This window comes from Sinohyriopsis cumingii, unplaced genomic scaffold (genome assembly GCF_028554795.1).
Source record: "Sinohyriopsis cumingii isolate HCF-2022 unplaced genomic scaffold, ASM2855479v2 utg001953l, whole genome shotgun sequence".
Lineage (NCBI taxonomy): Eukaryota > Metazoa > Mollusca > Bivalvia > Unionida > Unionidae > Sinohyriopsis > Sinohyriopsis cumingii.
This window is the reverse complement of record NW_028316091.1, coordinates 753,976-772,959: the sequence shown is the minus strand read 5'-3', so window position 1 is coordinate 772,959 and position 18,984 is coordinate 753,976. Positions and strand designations below refer to the sequence as shown.

General features: G+C 34.1%; 1 long non-coding RNA gene across 1 annotated transcript; it reads right to left on the bottom strand.

The window, feature by feature from the left end:
• Positions 1-1,098: 1,098 nt before the first annotated feature.
• Positions 1,099-4,629, bottom strand: LOC149771326 (uncharacterized). The gene is made up of 3 exons (XR_016418347.1): positions 4,515-4,629; positions 2,070-2,347; positions 1,099-1,230 (listed from the first exon to the last, which is right to left on the bottom strand). It is a non-coding gene; the product is annotated as an uncharacterized LOC149771326 (long non-coding RNA).
• Between the last annotated feature and the right edge of the window lie 14,355 nt (positions 4,630-18,984).

The following is an 18,984-nucleotide window of genomic DNA, read 5'->3' as shown; positions in this document are numbered from 1 at the left end:
CTGACCAATACAGATGGATGAGGAGTGCTGTTATTTACACGTCCACAACGATCAATGAATTCACGTCACTTGTTTAACAAGAGACTTACGGTTTTCTGTACTTAAAATACCAGTGTGTGTCGATTTTTACTAGTACATTAGCGGTTCGCACTGGAGTAATGATGACCTCAGCAAGTTTATGGATCCCTTCGTTAAGTGTGCTATGTAGTTTTCAATGGAACATATCCAGAATCCTGTCACATAAACAATAGAGGCAAACGTTATAAGATTAGGACCATATTTACCTTTCGAAATGCACACGAACCAATGTACGCTTTATGCCGTCACAAAAATGAGAATATACAATTATGACACAAGTTTGAGGGTGTACCTTTGCACTAGCAAATACAACTCAAGATCTGACTCTAGAGTCTAATTTACTCTAATACATCCTTAAGTATCAAAATATTTTCCCCAGGTTGTAACTGTTTCACAAATGCAATACAGCCGACTTATTTACATTTTTATATTATAAACATTTCTTAACTACATCATTAACATATTTTACGATGTTAGTGATAATTGAAAATTAATTACTACTGCTGCATATACAGTGATCATCTTTAACTACAGATGTTATTATTTGTTTTTATATTATCCTGGTACATTAAACACAGTGCAGGTCCAACACCTCTTTCAATTCGTTTGATTCCTACATCTGCAATACTCTACGTACTTGCCAACGGATATTTTGTATTTTTTTTGCACAATGAAATGTTTGATTGCTTCACCGTAACTGTATTTAGTCCCTAATAATTCGTACTATTTGGGCTTTCTTCGATGTGATCAAACAATTCATATCTGAGGAGGCTGCGAAAAATAGTTTTGGCCATCAAGGGTTCACACTCTACGCCATCACACTTTTGGAAATCAATGAATATTAGCAAGAAGTGGGGCTATTGTCTATTGTAATATTAGCTTCATTATGGGTGGTTAATACAATAATATACTCATTGCTGAATATAAAGATTGCAGAAAGGTGTGATCTTAATCGGATACAAAAGAAAGATGGACTTTGTCTTTGATTAAGTATATGAAACGAACCACAGAAAAAGAACATTTATTATTTTCTGTTCAAGAATTTTATTGCGGGTAGCAAATAAGAATACAGTTAAAGCGATGATTAAAGTGGAAGTTGAAATATCCCTCGGTTGAGTGCAGCTCATCGATTTTCTATATTCTTCTTAATACCTGTAATAAAGACATTTTTAAAATCATTTTGCGATGCTATCAGAATAATATTACACATACATTCCTAAGCATTGCGGGTCTTGACAAATAATTGAGTGGCTATTTTAAAACCAAAACTTTTCTTTGAAAGAACAAGACACAATTCAGCAAGTAAGACGCGTGAAAGTATTTACGTATTCAGTATAGAATTTAAAGGTTTGCAACATTCAGTACTTTCTTTTCAATCAGATATTTTAGTTCAAGTCCATCAAATAGTTACATGCCATATACTTGTAACACTTTACTGTAAACATTCCTAACATATTATAACTGTAAAGTTATCATAAAAGTTATTGCAAATAAAGATTTTATAACAAACCAGATCGCGTGTCATTGTATGGCACTATTATAATACATTTACTTTTAAAAAAAAATATGCAAAAACCTAAATAAAGAATATCGATTGATTTCCTAGCTGATTATATGCCGTGTATAACGTATTGTTGTTTTGTATACTGTAAATGAAAAAAGACAATAATGGTTGGGAACCTTTCGAACCAATGCCACATCTTTATGATACGAGTTTCCCTTGCTTTAGAAGCAGACATGCACCTTACTTTGTTGAATAGGTTTTTCCTTTTCTGCTAAAGATGTATCTGTTTGAAGAATCGCTGGATAATTTATCATTTAGTATTGAATGTACCAGTTTGCACGATACAAAGAGGTACAAATAGCACTAGTATTTTAGACGTTTAATAAAAAGCTTACTATGGTTTAAATGATACACAAAGGTAATTGTCTAATATGCATTAAATATCTCGGTACAAAACTATATAAGAATGAAGACTAGTAGTTCTTACCTTCCAAAACTGTTGCCGAAGCCGTATCCCCCTAATCTACCACCTAATCCACCCAAACCACCAAATCCGCTGAAATGAGAGCCTTGTCCGAAAAGTCCATCCCCGCTGAAACCGTCAAATCCACCGAATCCTCCGCCGTATCCACCAGAAAGCCCAAAGCCGCCGAAGCTGCTAAATCCGTCGTGGCCAAAACCATCGCCACCATGTCCATGAACAGGTGTAAATATGGCAACACCTACTGTGCAGGCTAGAAGGACTAGGGTAAGCTTCATTACGGTCTGCAAAATATGGAAGTCGAGAAAATAATTGTCATGTTAATTTACAGTCTTAACTCGTGGTGTGATTTGGTGCGTTCTGCTCACTGTAATAATGAAAGAGTCGGTATGCACTTGTACGGAAGTAAAAACTGTATTTTGAGGACACTTCAACCATTTCTTCATTTGGATAAGATATCAAGAGGTTAACATTCAAAAGGGTCTTAACATCTGAAAAGTACATGTGCAATTTATCGTGAATTTGCAAAGAATCTTCGGGATCCATTACCTGACAAATCCTTTCTTATTACGAATCATTCTTTTCTTTATTTTTTAACTTTGAATACGATACTTGAATGCATTCCCTTTCAAGCAATATAATAACGATCAGTACTGCTATATTGTTCTCTGCGGTTAGAATTTTAGCTCTAAATTACGACATGACATTTATGATATAGGGGTAATATATTGACGTCACAGAGGAATGTTTTGTGGATGAATATAGTCAGGCCAGCTGGTAGATAGATACATAACAGGCATACTAGCTCTTCCTATTTTCCTGGTTATATTCTATTCAACAAAAATAAAAAATAAAAATATTATGTTCAACATCGTTTTAAACATTATAGTAAAATATAAACGAATTGACTATGACTACGTTACAGCAACGAAATTAATCTAAACTTCTAAAATGAGATGTTTTAATATTGTGACAGAACTAAAACTGTTTTTGTTTTCCTTAAATGATGTTGAGAGATTACATTAATCTTATGTAAGTGATAAATCTAATATATATATACATATACATATACATATATACATATACATATATACATATATATACACACATATACATATACATACATATACATATACATACATATATATATACATACATATATATATATATATATATATATATATATATATATATATATATATATATATATATATATATATATATATATATATATATATATATATATATATATATATATATTACTGTACCGAAGGCCTATATCAAATTAAATTTAGAGACGTTAAGTACTGATTGATCGTTTTACCTTAAAGTGGTTAAAAAAATTATATATATCATATCAAATTTTAAGAATTGTTTTGATCACCAATAAATTAAGAATAAAGGTATCAGAATTTTTTTTTATACTTTTGACTCGATATATATTTGAACGTTCTTATGTTCTGTAGAAGTCGATGAGGTTGGAAGATGCGACTTACATAAATTATTTGCGGCAATCTTTCATTGCAATTTAAAAAACTTGAAAAATATAATGTCAGTTTAGTTTGTTTGGCCTTACAGGTGTTCATATATATTTTTCTGTAACACTTAAAAAAAATATTGACTCTTGCAGCGTAAAGAAATTTGCCACCAATTCTTGGTTGCTTTCTTATACAATTGTGGCAAGACCTCAAGAATAACAAATTCCGACGATTGAATAGAATCAACTATCATAAAACTTAACAAATAAGTACAGTACAGTATCTAGCTTATAATCACGTGAATATGTGAATGTTCTAATGATACGTTAATTTTAATATATTTATGTTCGAAGATTGGTATATATGTCGAATAATCGTATCAATGTTGCATTTTATTGAATACAATACAATCATTGTATTTCCTTTCTTAAACACAGTAAAGCAAATGATTGAAACACGTAGTTCATCTTAATGCTTCCTCGTCATTATATACGCAACTTACCACTTAGCAATTAACTAATCCATCCATGAGCTTGCAAGCAGAAGTTGTGGAAAAATAGCAGAAGGTTGACGTACATACACGTCATTAATTGAGATAGAAGAGGAAAAGATAGGAGCATATATTTCAAAGGATATCGAAATGCATGATTGTCAAAAATGAGTAAGCGAGACAAGTAGCATATATATATATATATATTAAGTGAATTCTCTTACATAAATTCTTCTAAGATTAAGAAGTTGCTCCTAAATCTGTTCAAAAGGAAATGTCTAATCATTCGTACTTGAAAACAGCAGGTTTCAAAGTAGGCATTTAAAGCACGCGTTGGATAAACTAGCAATTCATTAACTTAAAGCCCATAATGAAAAAGATTAAAACAGCATTATTTCAACCAAAAATAAATTCTGTAAGATGATATCGTGTAAATTGTTTAAACAGTAAACATTTCGAATCATGTCCAATAAAAGCACTCACCTGTTTGACTGTTGACGTTATGAAAAATTCCAACAAAGATCGAATTCTAGGCTTCGGGATGGCAGGTTGGAAGACGGAGTGCTGTATGGCTGAAATGGACGTCCTTTTATACCAATCACATTCTCTGATCCCTGGAGACATCTATCAGCGTCTAAACGACTGATTGATATTATTAAAGATGACAAGAAATGAATAATCTTCCCCTCTCTCTCTCTCTGTATATATATATATATATATATATATATATATATATATATATATATATATATATATATATATATATATAAGAAAAAAAAGTAACTTTTAGAACGTGCAGCAATTTAAAAGACAAACTTTGACTTGAGTAATGTTTAAACTTGAGGCAATCTTGTACGATGTCCCAGTGATCTACAGTAGTAATGGAAAATAAATTAGCGTCAAAACTTGTGCACGTTTTGGATTAGTGGCATGCTATTATCCGCCTAGACTCAAAGTGTGTCCACACAGTTCTAGTCTTGTTTCTGCTTCGGATATGGCAATAATAGATTTTATAAATGATAAAGACGAATTATACATTATTGAACTTACGAATATTTTGGATACAGCTTTAGAATTGTTGCTGTTATAATCTCTTGGTAGATAAAGAATACAGATCAATGACATAGAGTAATAGTCCTTTCTAAATAACGAGAGAGAGGACCGGTACTGATAAATCGGCTATTAATAATATAAAATATATATTGACTCTTATTCTGTTCACATACTCAAATGACATTCTAACAGTTTTTGATTTAGATCTATTAAAGTTGCCAAAAAATCATAGCACTGCATACATGTCAGTTGCAGTGAAGGAGCTGAAAAATGTAAAACATTTAGTGGATATCCTAAATTCTGTCGAAGAAGAAACAATTCGAACAGTACTACCTATATGTGAGTAAGAGTAAGAGTATACGTGATGCATATTTATATTTACTGTTGTCGCTACTCAACGCGGTACTGATGTGGATTTGAGACTTGCCGTCCAAGCTGAGTTTGCCAGCCGGATTGTTGTTGATTTCAACCAGGGCAAGAGTGTAATTTTCCAAGATCTAAGTGGAAAACTGCGAACATCTAAGTGGGTCTCCAAGGTGTTTGATTGAAGCTGCGATTATCTGTGGCGACTAACCTGGACGAAATGAACGAAATCGGGGAATCAGAGGCTATTGTTTGTCGCCTGCTTTTATCAAAGGTTAATACTGCCGATACGGGTATGACAATACTTGGGATGTAAAGAAGGAGACGAAATAAATGGCGACTTTGCTTTAGCAAATGGCCAATGTGCTGTCGCTTCTCTTGACCATGGCTTTGATAGATGTAACCGTCGCCTGAAATAATTGTTAATAAATCTCTCTCTCTCTCTCATATATATATATATATCTCATATATATATATATATATATATAAAGATATTTAATCGCCGAAGGCAAGATTCAGTTTTAAAGAACGAACACCTTTCCGGGCATGTTCTGAATCGTATTTAGCTTTCGAGTTTAAGAGCTAATATGACATATACATTATGGATTCTGACGGGGTGACGATGTTGTTGAAGTTATCGACGCCATATTGGACAGCTGGTTCTTACAACGCGCTTCGAGAATTATCTGCTTCAAAGAGATGTTTTTACCTCTTATTCCCTCAAGTATGATGTATGCGAAAATAAGATAGAAATAGACCGTTAAAACCACCCTGATATTTTCCATAATTGTATGACTGATGTGCATGTGAAGAAAATGGTTTAATTAAATGTGTGTGCGTTTATTGCATTTGAACGAGGTCAGCCTGTTGAGCGAATCAACTCCAAAACTTGTCAGTATCAATCAGTCTTTGTTATTGATGCTTACAGTCGTTTTGAGGGATTAAAAGTCATGATCACAAAAGTGCGTCCATGTCAACCATAAAGTCCTTCGTCTTCCAACCCATTAACCTGAGGCTGATAAGTTAATCTTTCTTTTGGACTAATTTTGTAAACATCATCAATCGCACAACTGTGCATTTTTTCATTGAACATGATTTTAAACAAAAAAAGGGTGAACAAGATACATGATAATAGTTGGCAATATTATTCAAACTGCAGTGTTGATAGTTGACTAACTGTAAACTTCAATTTAAGTGCTGAGCTAAAGGTCTAATATTTGTTTACAAATTAGGAATGGTCAAGAAGCAATTCTGTTTATGAATATAATGAGAAACAGAACTAGCTCTAATTGTGTCTTAGTTTTGTTTTATATCAGAATTATTCACTCCATATAATAACACTAGTCTTATTGGAATCAAATTGTTGTCAGTTGAGAGTATTTAATTTATCTAAACCATCCATTGGAATTATAAGTGCTCATTGATCATTTTGGTACTAAATCACCAATTTAGAATTATAGGAATCAATTCAAGGACATGGACACATAAAATTATTCCTGGCTATTGACATCACTTTTAAAATTGAAATTAATTCGGAACATAACTGAAATTTGGAAAAGTCTATATTTTTCGATTTGTGACAGAGCAATTAGAACTATTTAGGATTTAACGCATAATAGAAATTTCGTATTAAATGTTCATTTTCATATATTAAGGAAAAAGTTCTTGAATTTAAAAACCTTGTTGGTTTTCGCTTATTTTTTTAATTTAATTTAAGACCATATTGGTATGTTAAGAGCTTGGTAATTATTAAGACAGCTGACAAGGACTTTGAAATTGTAGCCGCTCTTTTACACGCTTATATATATATATATATATATATATATATATATATATATATATATATATATATATATATATATATATATATATTGTTGATATTTTTCGCCTCAATTGCTCCAATTTGTATTCACTTTGTTTACCGGCCATCCGATTGTACCTTTTATATGCTCAATTTGCAACAGCCAAGTTCTTGTCTTGACTGTATTCTTCCAAGTATGGAACACTTGGGTTACTCAGTTTTGGTGATACTGCGCATTTGCTTGCTATTTTATCCTCTAAATTCCATTTTTATTCTAAAAGTGACGTACCCATATCCTTTCTCTTTACATATTCAAAATATGGATGACGGTGGTAGTGACTTCAAATGAAATAATTTGAAATATGTTAATGAAGATACGGGATTCAATATACACAAATATGAGCTGATACAGTATATCTTGTTAATTGTTAAACATATTAACACTTACGACCATTTAAAGTAGTGATTCCAATCAGCAATGTTTCTCATACCAAATGCTTAATCTGTGAAAAGAAAAACACGAACGACTAATAGTGCAAGGCTTTTATGCGAATGAAAAAGGTACATCTCTGTATAGAATTGAAACATTTGCACTTTTAATTACCTATGTTAACGAGATGTTTGTTTTAGGCCAATAAATCTGTTGAGTACTGCAGTTCAGGATTTGATTTTGTGAAGAATTTACTTAATTGGAAAGTTAGCTTTTCCAGTTATTGCAAATAAAGACTATTATACTTGGTATCAGAAACCGGATCGCCTGTCGTTAAGCATTGCTACATAATACTTGGACCTAAAAATAGAAAATAAAAATAAAACGCAAAAGCCAAACTCAACAAGCCAAGAAATTGCAAAAGGATCAGTGGAAAAAATATCTCAACTATCGCTTCTTTCCCAAGCTGATCCTCTGTCCTGTACAGTTCCTTGTTATGTTATGGTGACTTATAAGAAAAACAAATACTGTCGCGACAGTGCTACATGTTACGAGCACTCGTTCATTCAGACTAACACGGGTTCTTTTCCATAAGTATATTTGTCTTTTATACTAAATAGGTATACAGACTAACACAGATTCCGTTTCTTGGTTAGGTATATTTGTCTTTCCTGATAAATAAGTATGTTTTTGAAGGATCTTTGGATAATTCTACCTGTAACAAGATAGCCGGGTGGGATTTTCGGATTCACCACAGAACACTTTTGACGATGATATAAATACAATGTTTAATAATGGATGACTTGAATGAGCAACTGTTTATGAAAATGTGCGTGGATATATAATCCAAATATTGGATTTAATTAACATAAGAACGCACAGACTTAATGATGAAAAATACAAATAAATTTAGCAAATATAAAGACAAGGTGTGAATGGTTCACAACGATTTGACAATGAAACGATGGATATAGTTTACTCTAGGTAGTAAACGATGTAAAATTTTACTCGTGTAGTAAAATGCATTCACTCAGGTAGCGAAATTATGGTGATAAAAAAGAGGGACAGATATACAACATATCTTTACAGTCCCGAAATATACACTGAGTTTTACGAACACCAAAATTAGATAGCCCACGGCTAATAAATTACATGTACGGAGATACACTCCGTCATCGGTACACTGTTTCAGCCCCACGGCAGCTACAGTTCAGCTTCACAGCTGCTACAGACTCCGAACACTCGGAACACTTCGAAACACTAGGAATATTAGACCCTCCGGTCATTAGAAACTCCGGAAATTCCGGGCATTAGACACTCTGGTCACTTCTGACACAGGCAGAGACACTCTGATCACTCCAGACACAGACACTCTGGTCACAGACAGACATTCCGGTCACAGACAGCTGAAAATATATCCAATACCGTGTACACTACATGACACGGGCATAATAAAGTAATGACGTTATACACGGTAAGTTATATAGATTACATTATCAGCACAATAATTACACAATGACAGGTTCAAAAATAAACCTAATCCTGCTCGATAAGAATCCTACTATATTAAACAGTTCTTAAAAATAATGTAGCTTTACATTACTAATATAAATCCCTTCTTAAGTCGAAAACGAGAATAGAAATATGTGCATTGTACTGCATAAACCAAAGCTACGTAGCAAACATACAACAGTAAAAGTGGTAATATAGTAGTTATAACTTATAGACTAGAAATTAATAAACTTACATACCTCTACAGCTGAAGATGTGCAAGTCCTTGAAGCAGACTGCCCACTGCCAAGACTATTTCGTGTTGTAAAGAAATGTACATACGGTGAGGTATTTATACACAGAGAATCTGTGCAATATAGGCATTCGGTTCATCCAATCGTGAGCACTTCGCACGTGCGGCATGGGATGAACCTAACTCACTATTTCGAAATATGACACAATATACATAAATCAACCTCGGGTATCGCTGTACACAAAAAAACGAAACCCGAGTACATGTATTCAATAAATAAAAGAGTTTAATTCCGTGACACTATCCAATTTACTGTTTATAGGATAGCAAGTACAGATAACACAACTCTTTAGGAATTGTAATGAAAAGCTTAATATGGTTCAAATCATCAAAATAAGTAAATGTCTGGTATGTACTAAATGTCCCGATAAAACAATATGTACAAATGCAGATATTTTGTTCGCTGTAATCCCCTAAACCGCCACCGAAGGTACCGAGTCCACGAATCGACCGAATCGCCGAATCCTCCCAAAGGATAGACGTATCCGACATATCCACCTCGCTGTAACCGCCCATATTCACCATATCATCCGCCATAAAAAACTAGATACCCATATCCACTGTAGCCACAGAAACCGCCATATCGGAAGTAGCCACTGCAGTAGCCACCATATTTAAGACCAACTGGGTATATAACGATGACAACATTTATTAATCAAGTTGAACCAAAAACATATATGTCAAAACAATAATTTTGATATCGATTACAAACTTGTGGTGTCCAGGATGTATTTCAACCGAAGTGAAAACTATAGACTGAGACAAAATAAACCATTTATTCAAGGGAATTATAGGTGTACATTTAAGAAGTTATGTTTCGAAAGTGAATTTGCAAGGTATCGTTCATATTGCAAGTAAACTAAAGGATCCGTTACCTGAAAAATACTGATTTCTTTTATTTCGAAAGTTTCTTTTCTGATTTTATTGAACTTTGAATATACTAATTTATTTTATTTTAAGTAATATAATATCGATCAATATTACTGTGTTGCTGTCTGTGGTTAGGTTGTTCGCTGTCAATTTAAACCCCACATTTATGATGTATGGGTGGACGTTATGACGTCTGAATAAAATGAAACTTTCTGTGGTTAATCTATCTCTTCATATTCATCCGGTTACAGTCTATTTAGAATGAATAAACAATAACATGTTATGCTAAATATCTGTTTTCAAACGCTGAAGCAAATATATATGTTCTGGCCCAAACAGAGTTACAAGTAACTAAATATTTTTTCATTAACCTAAATCATGTAACAACGTTAATCTTGCCTAAGTGATAAATCATACATTGTTTCCTGTAATGGATACTTATATCATATTAACCTTTAAAAATGACAGGTCATCTTTCGAGGCGTTTTCCTTGGAGGGATCAATTTCTGTTGGGAAAAAAAATTACTCGTCAAGATCAGTTTGGATCAAGTATGAAATAAGAATATACTTATTAGAATCCCATTTCTTTTGTAACTTTATAAACATTGTAAACAGTCTAATTTACTATAGAAGGCAACCATATTGCAAAATTGAACTTAAAGTCATTTTCGGCAAACGTTTATTGCTATTAATGAAATTTGAAATTAGCATCTGCATTTAATGACATTTTTTATTTCGTTTCATTTTCCTCTTCGACCCAAATATTCTTCTGTAATACCTGAGACAAAAGTATTGACTCTTGCTGTGCTAGAAAATTTACCAGCTGCGGCTCAGGTAGATTCAAAAGCAGTTGTGTTTTGGCACATCGCAACAATATTTGGAATGGCTCCGAAAAAGGCTGTTGGAGATCGCATAGCGTCTCGTAAATTAATTTTTTAAAAATTTAATGTCCTTCCATGCCCCAGGACAATTTGCAGACAGATGGCATCGTCTACTTGGTACAAGATTCAGAAGGCCGCACATCAAATGACCATTTTGAATGTACTTGATATGGTAAGGTCTCACTGGACAGTTTATACGGCGAATTTTCATCCAACAATGACCAATTACAAAAAAAAGAGAATAATTTCACACTGAAGATACAAAAAAAAACTAATGATTTTTGTAGATAGCATACATGTGAGATTTTGACTGGAGTAATCAGGTTAATTCCTGATTCAACTGGTGGTTTTTATACTGAACCAACACTGCCACCAACCCCTAAATGTTACATTCATTTTTGACAAGAAATAGTTATTTTGAATATTTTCATGTGGCAAGGCAGCCAAAAGAATCAGTATGTGCCTTATGCATTAATAAAGTTCATAAGTACTATAACAAATTAGCATACTTTTCATCACCTCTCAACCATCTAGATTTTTAGATATTTACCTCTGTAGCAGACACATGTAAATACTTAAGCCAAGTCGGCTGCTCATTGGCAGCCCAAGTTACACATTTGATCTCCAATGCTCATCTAACTGTGACAGGCAGTCACCAACAAGCCAACCCATTTCCAAGCCTAACTCAAAGTAAATCTAAACCACATTATAGATTTAGCTTATGTATGAATTTATAAATGCTAGGCTTGTGATAAATAGGTTCATGCCATCTACTTTAAAAAATGGTGTGTGTGTGTGTCAAAATACGAAACTATCCAGTGAGACCTAAAGTCAGTCAAGTAATTCCGAGGTATCTTAATGCGGAATAAAGTTGAAGCAGTGAGGAAAGCATCATCATGAACCTGGATTTGACAACGGGACACGAGACTCACTGAGTCATACTTGGTAACGTTTAAGCATCTTTTGTACATTTACTCGTAATGGGTTGGGCTGCCTCTTAAAAAATAGTTGTTATTTAACTCGAGTCGGTGGAAAACAACCATTGTTATATAATATTTTGCCCTTGTAAACTCGGTTGGATGGGTCAACATGCGGATATATAGTTGTTAAAGCATCGTTGCCCTTGAGTGTTCAAAACCTCCAGGCTCCCTTCTTGATTTTACCTCAAAACGTAGAAAATACGCATAAGATATAATACATGCATATTAATATTTTCGAACTTTAATTAACCCGATGCTTCAAAATTTTGAAGGAATCAACGTCTATCTGGGCATTACTTGACCATATTGGGTGTTCGTGTTTAAGATTTATTATTAAATATACGAGATGGATTCTGACCGCGGTGTTGAGGTTGAAGAATTTATGGACGAGGTTTAAAAACAAGATGACAGCAAATGCTAGAATCGATCGCAAGTTTGTTCTATTTGTTAAAGATAATTTGCATCAGTGTTGTTGAAAGACCTTATTAAAATTATAGGTACATCAATCAGAATTGCTGCTTGAACCATATCATTAGTAACTAATGTGACTCGCGGCGCAAGTAAAATAGTCTCATTACTGATACAATGAATTTCTCGCGTTCGCAGAAAGTGAAATATTCGTCCATTAGTGCCGATCACGACCGCAGCTTCAGATGTCTGTTGTCAAACGGTGTGTGTGGAGACGTCTATTGAGGTCCATCCTGACACGGAATGCTCACCCACATGTGTAACACACAAGGGCTGGTGTAGAAGTAGAGGTGTTGCCAGCTCTGGCTTTACTACAGGAATGTTTTCTCTGCGCCCCATCAATATGTTCTGTTGCACGTGCGACGAATATGACCAAACTGCGCCAGGAGAGACGGTCTTGTGAAAAGTTCTCCCCTATCGTGGTGGTTCCACAGCTATTGTTTGCATATTCATTTATTAAGTAATTAAGCTGACAATAGGCAGGAATTTATGATCTTCTTGTATTTACTGTATTCATTAAATGTAACACGTCTGTTAAAAATCCATATAAACATGTTAATGTGAATATGTCAAAAATAAATTACCATTAAGTGCTTTTACATATACAAGTACACACAGAATTAAATTTTGTACTCAGGAGGATTCGTTTCAAATTATAAGATTGCTGATTGCGTTCGGCAGTCATAAAATTTTAATTGTCATTTATTGCAAAAATGCATCTTAAACAACGGAAGGTGGGATACGTTTCTATACTCATCAAGAGGCGAACCCTTTATTTCAAGAATTATAGAAAGAACGCTAAAGAGAAACAGGTAGGCCAAACAAAATAAGATATGGACATTGCATGCAGTACATGACTGCAAGTTTCATACATTGCAATAAACCTTTGCCATAAGTGGCTTTTATCACTTTGAGAAAAAATACTAATGTAATTTACTGCAACATGTTCCAAAGGCATTTGGATATTTGAAACATGAAATTAACATGAAACAACGTTTAAATTAACACCTGGACAAGGTTAATATTTTAACATGAATAAAGTCAATATAGTCAAATATGTAGTTTCTGTATTCATATTAAAATCTCTCATATTTAAAGTTTAGACGCTTGTCGATAGTTTAACTTAGTCGTGGCTATTTAATGTTTATTTGGTAAATATTTGTAAAGGGTATTTAGTGTAGACTATTTAATATCTATTTTGACCAGATCATTTTTAACTTTATAAATGGACAGAATTAGTATGTCAGTTATGTATCTTTGTACTAGTTTCTCAGACTAAATGTGTCTATGTGCTTTTCGTTCGTGACGTCATATTATTCACCCCTCACAATATTCAAATGGACTTGAAATAGTGAACTAAATAGAAAGCTAAAAGCCTAAACATATATAACAGCATAACATTAAAGCATCTTGGTAAATGTTAAATTATTTGAAAAGAAATACTTCCAAGTGTCGTGTTCAAAATTGTCGATGTTTGTTTTCTCAAAGTGAAGTTATTGCTCCGATGCAAAACAGAATAATAATTTAGACGAAAAGTCACTAAACACTTAGCAAATGATCATTTTAATAAAAAATCTTCTCAATTATAACCGAGCAGAACTAAAAGACTATCCTTCTAAGCAATAGTTAAAATGGGGTCGAATAATTCGTTTGATCCCAATCTTTATGTAAAAACTTAAAACACAACGAGCAGACCAAGAGCAGGGTGAAAAGGTTCATTTTCAGAACATTCTAACCTGCAAACAAGGACAGGTCTTTAACTTAAAATTTAGCAAACAAAACATGACAAACATCAGGTTGACCAGGACTTTCCAAGTGGAAAGAATCAACGTCCTGATACAAAGAAACCATGTTTACAAATATTATATTAAGGTTTCATCAATATTCATGGAAAAAGGCTAGATATGTAATATGTTGTTTTCAAAATATACCCTTACAATTTACATGCATATTAAATGAAGCACACAATATAGATATACATAGTATATTTAGATTTCAGTGAACTTTGGAATCAACTGGAATTTGAAACATAGATGTCTGTAAAGGAGGTAATGATTAAAGTCGAATCAAGATCGTACTCTGATCCGGAGTCTCACGATAGTCAGAGAACAGAAAATAGTAGACACATTCTGTTGCACAATGTTTTGCTTTGAAAGTAGAGGATGCCGACTATCGTCGGTCACTAGAGTGAGTCCAAACAATGTATGGTCATGTGTTGGTTTCAAATCTTGCAATGAGAGAGTTTCTTTCTAATAACGATATTTTCTAACTATTGGAAGTATAAATATGCTAGATACACCTTTGGAATTTTCGTACCGTTTATTTTCATTTATTCTGATTGCAGATCAAGAATACATATCAAGGTCATAGGCCAAACAATAGTTCTTTCTAGAGAATGATAAATCTGCAGGGCATGGAAAAATATGCCAATAATATGAGAAATATTTTGAATCTGTTTCTATCCGCAGATGAAAATGACATGCCAAGCGTTTGTGCCTTCGATCTATCCACATCGCACCTCTCGCCTCATACAATTATGTGGACATGTCACTTTTATTGAAGGGCATGGAAACCGTTAAACATTCAGTTGATATCCTAAATTCAGTTCAAGCTAAGACTATAAGTACAATACAACGCTTATGCGGACAAATTAAGTATTTAAGCAGCAGAGGGGGCGAACAGACCGACATTGGAAGCGTCCAAAAACTGAAATAAGGCTTCTTTCGAGCTGAATATTTGCTTGAAATAAATGATTGAGGATTCTCCGGTTAATTAGACCATTTATTTTCGTAAATTGCTTTTCTGATCTGAAAACTCGTGAAATTAAAATTACTATTACAAAAAAAAAAAAAAACGAATCAACTTGAGGTCATCGCCCCTCTGCTGCTATTAATTTATCCAAATATGTTATCAAGTCCAATACGATATCTTGTTCTAGGATCGTGCAAATTTATTGTTATAAATCCGTGCGGAGTAGCTTGCGCTTCGTGAAAAGAAATTTCTGAATTTAATTATATCCATGTCACCGCTGCACCAGGTTTGATGAATATTTCGCAACGTATGTGTGTCAACTCCATTAAACACAACTAGAATATTACAGTTATCTCTGATCACTTTTGGTATCTGTGTGTATCATTGAGTAACATAAATAACATCGGTATTTTTATGTCTACCACGGGAAAAAATCCTAGCTGGGTTTGATTGTTTGTCCAGCATCACATCGTCGTATACAACTAAATTATTAATAAGTCCGTCTATGGAATCAACCGATGGTGCTTCATCAATATCGGTTATAAACTCGATGACATCGTTATCCGCGTTTTCATTAAAATCCTTAAGTACATTATAACATCGTTGATCATCAACTGACGGGGCTACCAAATTCAATTTATCCCATTTTAACCATCTCATTATAAGACTGAGTAACAACTGTGTCTTTCCACTTCCAGATGGTCCTATTATTATCATTCTGATGGAATTTGGTAACGCAGGATGGTGCTTGATAGGTTCTCGTTTTCTTGTCGCTGAAAAATCAGTTATATCCATGCTGTATAAAATATCTATGGATTTATATTGTTTACGCTGTAAAGTTAAAACTCCAACCACTGATTTAGCTACGGTTATAACAAAAAATAAAAAAATAGCGTATGGTGGAAAATGTTCTGTGTGCGGTAGAAAGAAATTTTCATTTTTACCTAATAAGCGCGGTGGTGATATTGCTAATTTGATGTCAAAGTTTCCAGGTACTCCATGGGCTAAATACGCAGGAGAAAAACATCTACCAGGATATAATTATTGTGGTCCTGGTACTCGACTTGATATCAGGCTTGATAATCAGGATCAACCAAAACCAGGCGAGAAACCAATAAACGCTATTGATCGAGTTTGTCATGAGCATGATGTCGCATATAAAAGCAATGATCTACAACATAGGCATATTGCAGATGTGAAATTAATTCATGCGTTAAATGCTATAAAAAATAAAAATATCAAAGAAAAATTAGCTAATTGGTTAGTAAAATCCGCGATGAAAGGTAAATTAGCACTAGGGGCTGGTAATATATAAATGGAATCGATTTATTATTCACCAATTGGATACTGGAAGGGTAAAGCAGCAATTAGTAAACTCGCTGATGCAGCAGCGGTTAAACATTCTACTGCTAAAGCGTGGTTATCCAAACAGGCATATGGCAAATTTATCTACCGTGTCCTAAGCAAATTCGATTTGCACATTTCATTGTCAGTGTTCCTAATGAGGTTCATCAAGCTGATATTCTGTTTTTACCACATGATACTATGCGTAGAAAAACGTACAAATACGCGCTAACTGTTGTTGATGTTGCAAGTAGATATAAAGATGCAGAACCGTTAACGACTAAAACAGGAACTGAGGTAGCCGATGCTTTTAAACGAATTTATCAACGAGATGGACTACGATGGCCACAGCTGTTACAAGTTGATCCTGGCAAGGAATTTCTTGGTCCAGTATCATCGTTGATGAAACAACATAATACTAAAATACGACGAGGACATACTGCAATTCATCGTGATCAGGCAATTGTTGAAAGATTTAATAGAACACTTGCTGAGCGATTATTTGGATATCAATACGCGAAGGAATTGATTCAGGATAAAAGATCTCGTGAATGGGTGGTAAGATTACCAAATGTGATAGCAGCGTTAAATAATGAGATTACTCGAACAACCAACATGAAACCTATTAATGCAATTACAAAAAAGAATATACCTACACAACAACGTGATTTTTCAGCACAACCATTATTAGGTAATATCACTGTTAGGTATTTATACGAGCCCGGTGAACTTGAAGGCGGTAAAAAAAGAGCAACTGATCCTATTTGGAGTGTTACCACACATAAGATATCCACCGTGACAAGATCCTCAGGTAGACCCGCAATCTACAGACTGGATTAAACTGCTTCTTAACGTGGATTTGTACGTGAACAATTACAGATAATTCCCGATAACACACAATTACCACCCAAATCACTTAACTAGCACCACGACGTCGATTACATTCAAGACAGGTCAACATGATATTTTCTCGTGTATGACCAAGATTGTTATTTTTTCTATCTACGGTAAATTGTCTTGGATCATTTTTCAGATACCGCCATAGCATTATACAATTACAACTTGCACAATGATTATTCTGTTGTTGTTTCAGCGCATTAATAAAATCAACATCAAGATCAAAATCGCGTTTGTTGTTTTTATCACATTGTTTATAACCATATAATTTTTTTCTTATTATATCGCTTTGACATTCGTCAAGGCCTCGACGATAGAGGTCATCATTGATTGACGAGTCCATGACGATTCGTCTTAATTGAGATATTTTTCTAAATAGAGACACTGCAAGATAAACCAAGTTCGACCATTCGATACGATCATCAACGATCCAAACAACTGTATCAGTAATAGTTAATCCCTGTGATGAATGAATCGTCATCGCGTATCCAAACGTCCACGGGGATTTATCAGCACGTAGAGCATCTTCAACAACATCAACATCAACTGCAACAATATCATTCAATACAAGATTCTGTTTCCTTGACTCGGTGTGTCCTGGTATATCAACGTCGATATTTTGCCGTCGCGTATCTGCTGGTCGATAACATAACGGAACTGACAACGTTGGAAACTTTTCTCGTTGTAACTGAAACAACTCCCGTTGAAGTGTTTCACGAACTATCTTTCTACTTGCAACTATCAAATCGTTTGATCGCCACGTTTGTAGAAAGTCTTTCATGGGTGTTTCTGAAATTATTTCACGCATTACTTCACATTGAATTTTATTCGGTTGTAGCCTGATTAATCTTTTAAATTCCTTCAACGTTGCATCAAGTGCTCTATGATCATCAGATACTTCTTCGAAGTGGTCAACGAAATTTTTCAGCCATCCATGTGGAGATGGTCCAGCTACGGGTGGTGGTTGATCGTGATCTCCGCACATTATCACGGCAGTATTTCTTGTTAACAACCAATCAAGAATTATTTTTAATGTTTCTAGCGGTACAGTGCATATTTCATCCCATATTAAAATCCTTGGAATGTATTTCTCGCCCATCCTTAAAGATGTCCATGTATCACCCTTCCATCGAAACAAGCTGTGATAAGTACATGATTGTACTTCTCGTTGTTTCATTTCTCGCGCGAGTCTGTGTGTAGGTGTTAGCACGATCATATCTGAATTCTGAAATAGTTCGATAGCTCGAGTGGTTTTACCAGAACCGTCAGGTCCGTTTAGATAAACCGTTTTGTGTCTAGTTATTGGATCGT